Here is a 10,236-nt window from a genome sequence, read left to right as displayed (position 1 = left end):
CCAAAAAGGAGTGGGATAAAATTAGCAACGGAGTCAAATCTATACATTGCGAAGTAATGCTCAATCCTATTTTTTTCTGTATGAAAATCTTAAAAATTTATACTGTTGAAAAGTAATGCTCAATCATAAAATTTTATTCGTTGTAAAGTGTACGTGCGCGACTTTTGGATCATCCTTAGTTAAATCACCTTATAGCTTTTCAAATATTTAACAAATCTAGGTATAAGGTATTTCTCCCGCCTTCTTGGCATGCCTTCGTGGTGTGGTGGTCTGCACGCTCAGCGCGTATTCCAGAGTTCCGCGGTTCGATTCCTTGCATATTTTTCAATCTCTCTTGCTTCCAAAAAACTCCTAATGTGTCTACAAACGGCGTCGGAACTAAAAACGGTGTTGGATGATGATTCTCCACACCCAGGATTTGGCGATTGGGTCCCCTAAAAACACTAGTCGCCCTTTAAAGGGGGGAATATATAAGGTATTTCTCCCGCCTTCCTAGCGTGCCTTCGTGGTGTAGTGGTTCTGCAAGCTGGGCCGGTATTCCAGAGGTCCGTGGTTCGATTCCCGGCAAAGGCGTTTGCTAATTTTTCATCTTGCCTGCTTCCAAAAAAATACGTAATGTCACTACAAGCTCATTAAATATGTATATACATTTTTAATATCAACGCTTTTTGACTTAAGAGATATAATTTAAGCGTAGTTGAGAAAATTTTATTGGCATGCCTTCGTGGTGTGGTGGTCTGCACGCTGGGCGAGTATTCCAGAGAAGTATTAATATTACCTGAGATAAGAAAAGATGATCAGTCATGACTGAAAATTATATGCTTTGGTACCGTTCCTACTTATCATGTATTAATGAAGTATTACCTTAAGCTTTTTTAACTACACCATTTCTTTGCATGTTAAGAATAAAGAAAATAAACCAGTAAGAGATAGTTAAGTTTTGGCATCCGATAAGCAGATCGAAACTCTCATCATAATTTTAAGGCCTAGTTCCTTTCTAGCTATCATATTTACTTTCTCCTTTTATCGTAATAATTCTTCAATAAGTTTTGCGGTATCTTCGCTGCTCTAGATTCTTTATTCTTTTGATAAATCTGCCACTGTCCTATTTTTGAAACAGTATTCTTACACATCTGAATTTAGAATAATATACTTTTCAAACAAGTCTTTATATAGGGCAATCGAATAACTTTTTGTTGGAAAAGAAGTGATAGAATATTCCGTATTACTTTTTTGAGAGCATTAATATATCAACCCTTTCTTTGAAAATACAGTTGTGACTGTCGTTATGAAAGACGTGTCATTCTTTATCGTGTTAGGAAACTTTAAATTCAAGAGTCTTCGAAAGTTGATAACAAAACAAAAACTTTTACAGACACCTCACAAATCAAAACTACAATGTTTTCGATATCTATTGGAAAAAACATAGTTCAGAAACTGTGAAATCTGAAGACATCAATTCTAAACAAACAAACCATAGCAAATAAGAATATATAATAATAATAAAAAAAAGAAACATATCCGAAGGTGGTTTCTCCCCCACAATGACGTCGATAGAATCCCGCACTTCCAATTGGAGAAGAGCGGTGCTCCATTCAACCAATGGGAAAGCATCTTCGGTCAAGATAAAATACTTTTCTGAAGCGTTTGAGAGGGAACTGATTCACTTTGCCGAAGCTTCAGCATATGAATCCTAAGTTCTATTCTAGTTAGCTCCGAATTCGATCCGATACGTTCAAGATAGATTTCTAACACCGTGTGCAGTGCACTGTTGCTGACCGGGTAAGTGCAGGATATTTTATGAAATTCTGTAGATATATATATCCATGTCATTGATAGTTTAAAAGTTCAACAAGTCTCTTGAGAAAATTGAAGTTACCGCTTCTAATCAAATGAGTTACTTCTCTATTTACTATTATTCTTTCGATATTTCCTTAATTTCAGGAAATTCGGTTTTTAGATTTGCTTAATGTTATATTTTCATATTTTAATCGGCTTTTAAATTGATTAAATAAATGTTAAAAGAATAATTCATAATATTTCTCTTCACGTAAGATTTTCTGTACATCGTTACGCAGAAAAAAATTAAAGGAATTTAATGCTTCTAATGTTCATACGTTTCCTAAAACCTTTCACTAAACAATTTACAATATCATTTTTTATTTCCCATTCCTAACCATGCTCCCCAAGAATTTGTACTATCTATGATACTACGTTAGCGCTGAGATTGCGAAATTTATAGCTTGCTTTTATTGCTGATTCAAAATGATAATTTGTTCGTTGCTGTAAAGGTCACTGAGAACTTATCATATACTATTAAATTAAATATTTTTATTTCCAATAAACTATTCATGAAATGTTCTGTTTCTCCGTATTTGAACACTAATTTTTCTGAGGTATCTAAATTCTTTTTTCCCAAGGCATACGTTGTAAAATTAAGAAACAAAAATGAGACATTGCACATTTTAGTTAAAGATTTTCTATTGTTAGTAATTATTCATAGCAAGATAATTCAAACTACTGTGAGATAAATTATAATTAACCGTAAAATTTCTCTTTTTCATTTCATTTTCAAAAATTTTAATCACCGAATGTAATTTTACAGAAGATGTAGTAATGCAATACATTAAATTTTACTTGAACATGGGAATTCTACGTAAGTTTCAGCGAAACATTTTTAACGTACTTCACATGGAGGTAATTCTGACGCATACTCACACGCGCAAACAAAAAAATTGGGAAAAAAAAAGAATAAAAAAGAAAGAATGCAAATTACTCATTATTTATTCTTGTGCTTAATATTCATTTACTTTGTTAAAAAATTAGCCTAATTGTTCTTTAATTACATGTTTGATTTTTCAGATTTGCAATAACTGATATTTAATGGTTCTAATTTAGGTTCAATAAATTCCTCTTTCGCTGATTGAATACATGTTAAATGTTAGTACTCAAATACTTAATTTTATGTGATGTTCGCCATCTAAAACACACCTTTTAAATCTTTTAATTGCGTAATTAAAATTATTTATAATTTGACTGCGTGCGTATTAATTTAAGTACTGAACTGCTTACTTTCTTCTTCAGAAGAATAACCAAACTTAGTATTCAAAGTGCATTTTTACTGAAGATATCTATTAAGTACGGGTGGCTAATGAAATTTTTAATGAAAATGATAGTTTATTTATAGTATTTTACATACGTGACTATTTAGTCGAATAATAAGTTGATTCTGAATGAGTCAAAAATATTTTAGCTCATCAGAAAATTTATATATAATGAATACAGTGCTTAATTTGAAGCTTATATAAGAGATATTACGTACAGAGCAAATTGTTGTACCTTTAATCGCAGAAAGGAAAGGAATATTCAGGTTTTACAATATATGAGTATGATATCTGTAAGTTAGATTAATATTATTATTTATATCATATATTTAATTTGTATAATGAGAATTATTTTTCTTAAATTTCGTAAAATATGTGCTTATAATATGCACTAGATCACATAATTAAAGAAAAATGCGATTGAACAACTTTTGCTATTCTACTAATTCTTGCAAATTATCTCGCTGGAAAACCGCGTATGAAAAAAAGTTGAAAGACATTCCTTACATTTTTAAAAATCGTATCATTTTATATGAGACTGAAACTGAATACACTCAGGAAGATGAATTAATATGAAACTTCAGGCAGCTTAAGTAACACTTATTTATAACTAAATAATCAATATTAAATCCATACTCAAGTTAAAGTTCAAATATTCGTAAAGTTTCGTAGGTATCATTAGGACTCAATAACAATGCAGAAAAAGTACTACGAAAATGGCTCGTACATCTCCATTTAAGAATTTTTTCTATTTTTTTGCCTTCGTTTACAGCTCAAAACGAAGTCCTTTGTTTTGTGTTAGGTATAAAAAATTTAAATGCAAATTCCAACTGGTTAATTCATTTTCATGTTTTCTTAGAGTAGCCTTGGAGCAATGAGCAATACAATAAAAGATTATTTTGATGCGAGAAAAACTGGTTTGAACATTTTGGAGGGGAATAGACATACGAAAATGAAAACAGAATTGTAATCATGCAACATTTATTAATACAATGACGACGTTCTTCATTGAAAGCGAAAATTTAATTGATTAAGCTCTTTCATTTGATTTCTGTGCAAAATATAATCCCAAAATCAGTAAATATTTAAACAAATCGCTTTTCTATAAATTTATAATGTATAATAGAGCTATTACTGTATAAATCTCTAAAATGTTACAACTTTCTTAAAGATATCAGTGTGTAAATTTCATAGTTACAGCAATATCCACCAGATGGCGTACTATCGTGATTGCCCTGAATGTATGCCTATGTTTTTTAATCATCATTGCCTCAGATCAGCAATACACAAGGCAGTTACAAAATGCTACTTTTTCTAACCTGAAGAAAAAGAGGAGTATTCACGTGCGAGGAAGGATCTCTCCATGCTATTTCTCCTGGAACAGGTTTTATTCTGAATCCTTGAAGAGAATGCAATAGTAAGCCTTGTTTTCAGCATGAAATACCCCATAGATCTGTAGACATGAAACCCTGAATTTTTATCACAAAGTTATCACAAGTTACAGATATATGTAGATTGCTCAACTTTATTGGCAGTATAAAGACTATGTATTATATATTTGTGAAGGAATGTTGTTTCTGTTGCCAATGTGTCTTTTCTTGGCCCCGGGCAGTGCTTAGCACCTATTAGTGCATATCAGTCAATTTGACCGATGGGCCGTTTTTACGTTCTGATTTTGGTAAAACTGGTTGAGCAAAGAAATTGAGAGAGTTTGCGAACTTTACATTACGTCAATATATACTATGTCAATGTTTGGTAAAAACAAGTTTTCTACTTTTTTAAAACCTTCAAAATTGTAATACATCTATTATCAGTCATGTTTAATAATGTTTGTTTGTTAATTTAAATGTTCTTTAATTTTTTATTGCTTTACAATGTTTTTTAAATAGTAAAATGGGTAAAAAATCATTAAAAATGCATACACGGGCAAAATGACCGCATGTGTACGTTTGCGCTATAATAAACATGTGTCCTTATAGGTGTTAATAATAATAGCTGTCACATGCAACTCTAATTTTAAAGTATTTTGCATGTTTAATGAAGCAAACGCAACCTGTGAAAAATAACGGTAATTAAAAAAGTTGTATTCTTAGATTCTTCAGATTAACTGCGTTACTATATATCGTAAAGTCCTTGAAATGCGAATTTTGCAAATATTCATTGACTTTTACGTCACCTTGTTTGATTTTGTTATGAAAGATTTGTTTAGTTTGTGAATACAGTTTTCTATGTTTAAATTTACTAATTTGGAAGCTAAACTACTGATTTTTTAAATTTTTTATACAGAATTTTTATTTGTCAAATAGTAAAATTCGTAGATACGCACACTGCTATCATTATTTTGCACGCTAAAGCATTTAATAGGCAAATATTAGGGGGTCAAACTTAAAAATTAGTTATAAGCGGGTCTGACGTTAGTGTAATATCTAACATTAGTCATAAGATGAGAGACCTCGAGCTTTCAGAGGGCTTTGTAGTTCATTATCAAGTATAAGAAATGGAAAATGGTACTTTAGGATTTCCGAAGTATTATTCCAAATTGTTCGTTTTTTTTTTAAGATTCTAAATGAATTTTCCGTTGTAAAGTGCTCTAGATTTTGCTAATTACATAAATAACCTGGCTTTTCACTGTTTACTGAACTTCCAACTGGTTAATTAAATAAAAATTAAAAATTAAATAAAGGACAATATGGTTGTCAGAAAAATTGAAAGACAAACTAAAATGCTCTGGTCAGTATCAATGTCAAATGACAAAAACGTTTAGGCTCTTCCCAACTCTGACGTCACTTACTTACACAAGTGAAAGGAAAGAATACACAAAGAGATCTTACTCAATCTAGTTTTAAAAAGGATTTATTAAATACTAAACAAATTAATCTAATCAAGAATCTAGAAACAAATCTAACGTTGCATTTCATGAGCAGCGTTCGAGCTGCGTCATAACAAATCGAAAGTCAAGTTCTCACTGTTGCCATTCCGATGCAGAGAAAAGCTTGTTTCTAATCAAACCGGAACATCGGCAGAATGAAAGTTTCTAGTCAAATCGGAACATATCGGCTCTCGTAGAACGACTGTCCAACATAATTTGGAAATGGGAGTAGACTGATATTGGAGACGGCTCGACGAAAGATTCCATCTGAGGTTCTGACGTCTACGACTCGTACTAGTCCATTTGGACCAGAAAAGGTCTCCTCAATGCGAGCTAGTGTCCACTTCATGAATGCCTTGTTTTTATCCTTTAACAAGTCTAGTTGTCCTGCCTTGAGATTGGATGTCACTTGATTCCATTTTGAACGGTTCTGCAAATGATTAAGATATTCCACGCTCCAACGGTTCCATAAATTAGCTCTAAGGTTTTGAATTAAGGTCCATCTAGAAGACAAGGTCAAAGAATCTATATACTCATTCGGTTCTGGTATCGACAAAAGTGGAGCTCCTATCAGGAAATTACCTGGAGTCACCTCGTTGGAGCCGTGTCATAATACCCGAGTGCGAAGGCCCTACCCCAGATCGAACAAATTGGGCGTTTCTTAATTATGCCAAAAGAACAAGCCAAAATAAATTTCGGAAAAGTATTAAAGAAAGTAATTAATGAATTTAAGTAATAATATATTTTGAATTTAGGTACTTAATGAAGATGTGAGTTACAGAACTATTCGAGCTGATGACTAAGGATATGAAAATATGATATATAACAGTGGTGAGTGAAAAAGGTGCAAATAACTGAATAATAATAAATATTTAGGTAGAAGTTGATAGGCACTGGCAACATAAGAATTTTAACAAATTATTCAAAAGAGAGAACATAAAATACAATATACAAAGAGAGCTTCTTTTGAACAGACTATGAATCAGTATCGTCACATAATAAGAAACATTGTAGTATAGTAAACCTTGACACCTTGATCAATATCAAGCATATTGTGATATGCTAGTATGAAAGAGATAAATGTCAATTAAACATTCAAATTTAGGCAAAAACGCACCTCAAAGTAGCGTAGATTTTAAATAAAATTTAATTGATTTCGATGGCAATCGCACCAAAGTTTCCCTCATTCGGGAACGAAACATTTTCTTCGGCATCGCAGAGCCTCTTGGCTGCGAAAGATTGGGGCATCTAAGATTGAAATCCCCCGAAATCGATAGAGTCTTATTTAGAATCTTTTTTTTTCCTTCAGAATTGGTTTTATTCCGAATGTATTACTATTTACACTTTTGCCTAGTTTTAAAACAAAAATATTTAATTTTTAATTATGTGTATACTTTGCATTAAGTTTTACAATTGTATTAATGTTTACTCCAGCAAACTCAAGCACTTAAACCTATAGAAACCTTTTAGAGAAAATACATAATATCATCTTCGATAAAAATAATATCAAATTCAAAATCCTAAGTGGTTCTTCTGCGTCTCCTAAACGAGAGCTTTGAAATGTATTAAATGAATAAAGACATAATCATTAGGGCCTTTTTATCGATATGTGACATAAATCAAACAATCCACTGCTAAATAGCCATATCGCGTATACATCACACAGTAGGTAAAATTAATTAGCTTTTCGCTGCGAAAAAAAAAGTTGGCAAACATTTGCAGCTGATATAAATGCAGTCTAAACATTGTGCCTTGTCAACCAACGGATGCTTCAGCTTAGTCCAGGGTAGTTTACTTTTGACATGTCTTAAAATTGCTCATAAATTGGGACTACTTAGCTGGTGAATATTTATTAATTTTTACCATTATATTTCATTTCATCTTAAATTCTTCCTACGCTCATGACTAAAAGAAAAGAAAAGGAGTAATATTGTCATGCTGACTGCTGAAAAATTAATTTAAATGTTTATCCTTTCTTAATATTTATAAAAATTCTGTCTGGAACAAATATTTTGAGAATTTTAAGAAGCCCTGTGAAATATTACTACATTTAAAAAATACGTTAACGGTTAAATATAAACGTAAAGCTTCTAATATTTTCATATACGCTTTTAGCTCTTTTTGCATTTACCAGAAAGTATAATATTTGATATGAACATTTATTAAAGTTTGAAAATATAAGTAACGCATTTCTGACATATGGTAAATAAGCCTTCGAAATCATGAGATGTATTTTGTCATTTCTGCAACAAGAATTCCATTTACTATGATAAAGCTAACATTCTTACATAAGTATTACGCACGAAATTCAAATTAGTTTAAGTGAAGTATTACGAATTCAGTTTCTGGGAATTATATTGAATATTAATAATTTTATTTATTGAGAAATTTTAATATTAGATCCATATTCGTTTACAGAAAAGCTGCTTGAAAAAAGTTTATTTTGAAACGCTAATTTTAAAAATGTTGCATTTTTTCTTTTTTGGAAAGATGATATATTACAGCTACAGTATTTCTAACAGGACATTAAATGCAGTATTACGCGTGCGAATAATATGCGTACGTCTTTTTTCAGGCACCAGTAGATGACTTTTCTCACTTAATTTTTCTGTATAATCAAATTTGAATTTCATTCCCATTACACCAATTGTAATTGAAATGTGATGCGTTGCTAGTGAAACTTCCAGGAGAAAGCATAATTAAAATGAAAACGATTTTTGGTAGACAGGTCTTTTTAATGTTTTTTCCTTTTTTCTTATTGCGTTTTCTGCACTTTATCTAGTAATCTTTTTATTATTTGTCTGTAAGCTTTTATAACTTTTAAATTTTTTCATAATAAACTTAAATTTTAGGGAATAACTCAAATTTTTAATCAAGCTATATTCAGTGCACTAGCAAGAAAGTTTGAAAGTGACCTATAGGATGGGCATAGATAAATTTGTCTATTATGATTTTTCAAATTCTTTTCTGAATATATACCTTAGTATAGATCTCAAGGTAGGATATATGAAATCAACGGATTGGTTACACTGTAATGAGAGGCATCTGAATATTTGAAAATTATTAAATGTTTTATTTGTCGACTATTCCGGCATATACAAAAATTAAGATGTGCGCTATATGTGTGGATATAAAAATGATTCATTTGAAAATAAGGAAGAATAACAGCATACAGAAAATAGTTTCCTAGATATACACTGCGCAAAAAAAAAGGCGGGACAGTTCTACATCTCCCGTTCTACTGGGCCGATTGACAAAATTGAGACTACGTTTTTTATGTCTCGAAAGCGCGATTTATGATATATATTAGATATAAGGCAAGAGGAATAGCACATAAAGTTATGAAGATTATTAATAACAATAAAGAAGCCATTGGCATTGTGTGATTCGTGTGTTTGTATAGTTGCGTGGTGATTTTTGCACTGGCGTTGCCCGTATAGGGTCATAGGGCAAGCTTTGTTTTGCAAGGTGGACCGGGCTGCGCCCTTATCTTATATATTAGATTTATAAATAGCATTTTTCTACATTGGTATTTTAACACAAAATCGGACTTTTTCTGAAATAACATACCAATTTGTTTTCCATATTTCCATTCTACGACTCAAATTATGCCTAGATATTAAATTTTGTAAAATTTGGTGCGAAATTTACGGGGAAATTCAGAAACTTATCTTTGCACAATTTTGTCCGTTTTCGACAAGAATAATTCACTTGGATATTCATCATAAGAATAAAAGCTTTTAAACCATTTTTTTTCTTTTGTACTTGTTCAAAGCATTATAGGCGAAAAAAACAAAAGTTTTTCTTTCACTTTTATGGCAACAAAAATATTTCATTTGGTTCAGTTAAGGGAAAATATTCTTCGTTATAGACGGACAAACCATAGATTTTTTCAAATTCACATCATGAAATACTCTCGAATCTTTCCAACTGCGAATTTCTCAAATCCTTTGCTTAAAAATAAGAAGATTATAAAAGAAAAAAAATTATTTCTAAATGTTTTTAATTAAAGCAAAGTTTGAAATCTGCATTTAAAGAAAACAATTCAAGAGTAAGATTTTTATAATGCACCTTTTCTAAAAAGGTTCAAATGAAATTTAGTAAATGCAACGCGTCTTTAAAAGTTTTGAACTTGAAGATTATTTTCTCAGTAGACTTCAACAAAAAATTCCTGAGTAACAAATTTTTACATTTTCCCAGATCTGTTTTTCACTGAAATCTAAGGAAGAGGATTATTTGGAAAGTTGTTAAAGATAATTATAA

The 10,236-nt window shown here is 31.1% G+C and overlaps 1 protein-coding gene across 2 annotated transcripts in view; it reads left to right on the top strand.

Moving 5' to 3' along the window:
- Positions 1-1,648: 1,648 nt before the first annotated feature.
- Positions 1,649-10,236, top strand: part of LOC118184595 (uncharacterized) — a 366,479-nt gene continuing 357,891 nt past the window's right edge. The window contains exon 1 of one of the 2 annotated variants that reach the window (XM_085824279.1): positions 1,649-1,782. The gene's annotated coding sequence lies outside the window, so the exon portion shown is untranslated. The remainder of the gene's footprint in view (positions 1,783-10,236) is intronic. The other variant, XM_085824280.1, reaches the window with a different exon arrangement.

Source organism: Stegodyphus dumicola, chromosome 9, assembly GCF_044657685.1.
Source record: "Stegodyphus dumicola isolate Sdum_Otavi_A_Nest chromosome 9, ASM4465768v1".
Lineage (NCBI taxonomy): Eukaryota > Metazoa > Arthropoda > Arachnida > Araneae > Eresidae > Stegodyphus > Stegodyphus dumicola.
Note: the sequence above shows the minus strand (reverse complement) of the source record. Positions and strands in the feature narration are given on the sequence as shown.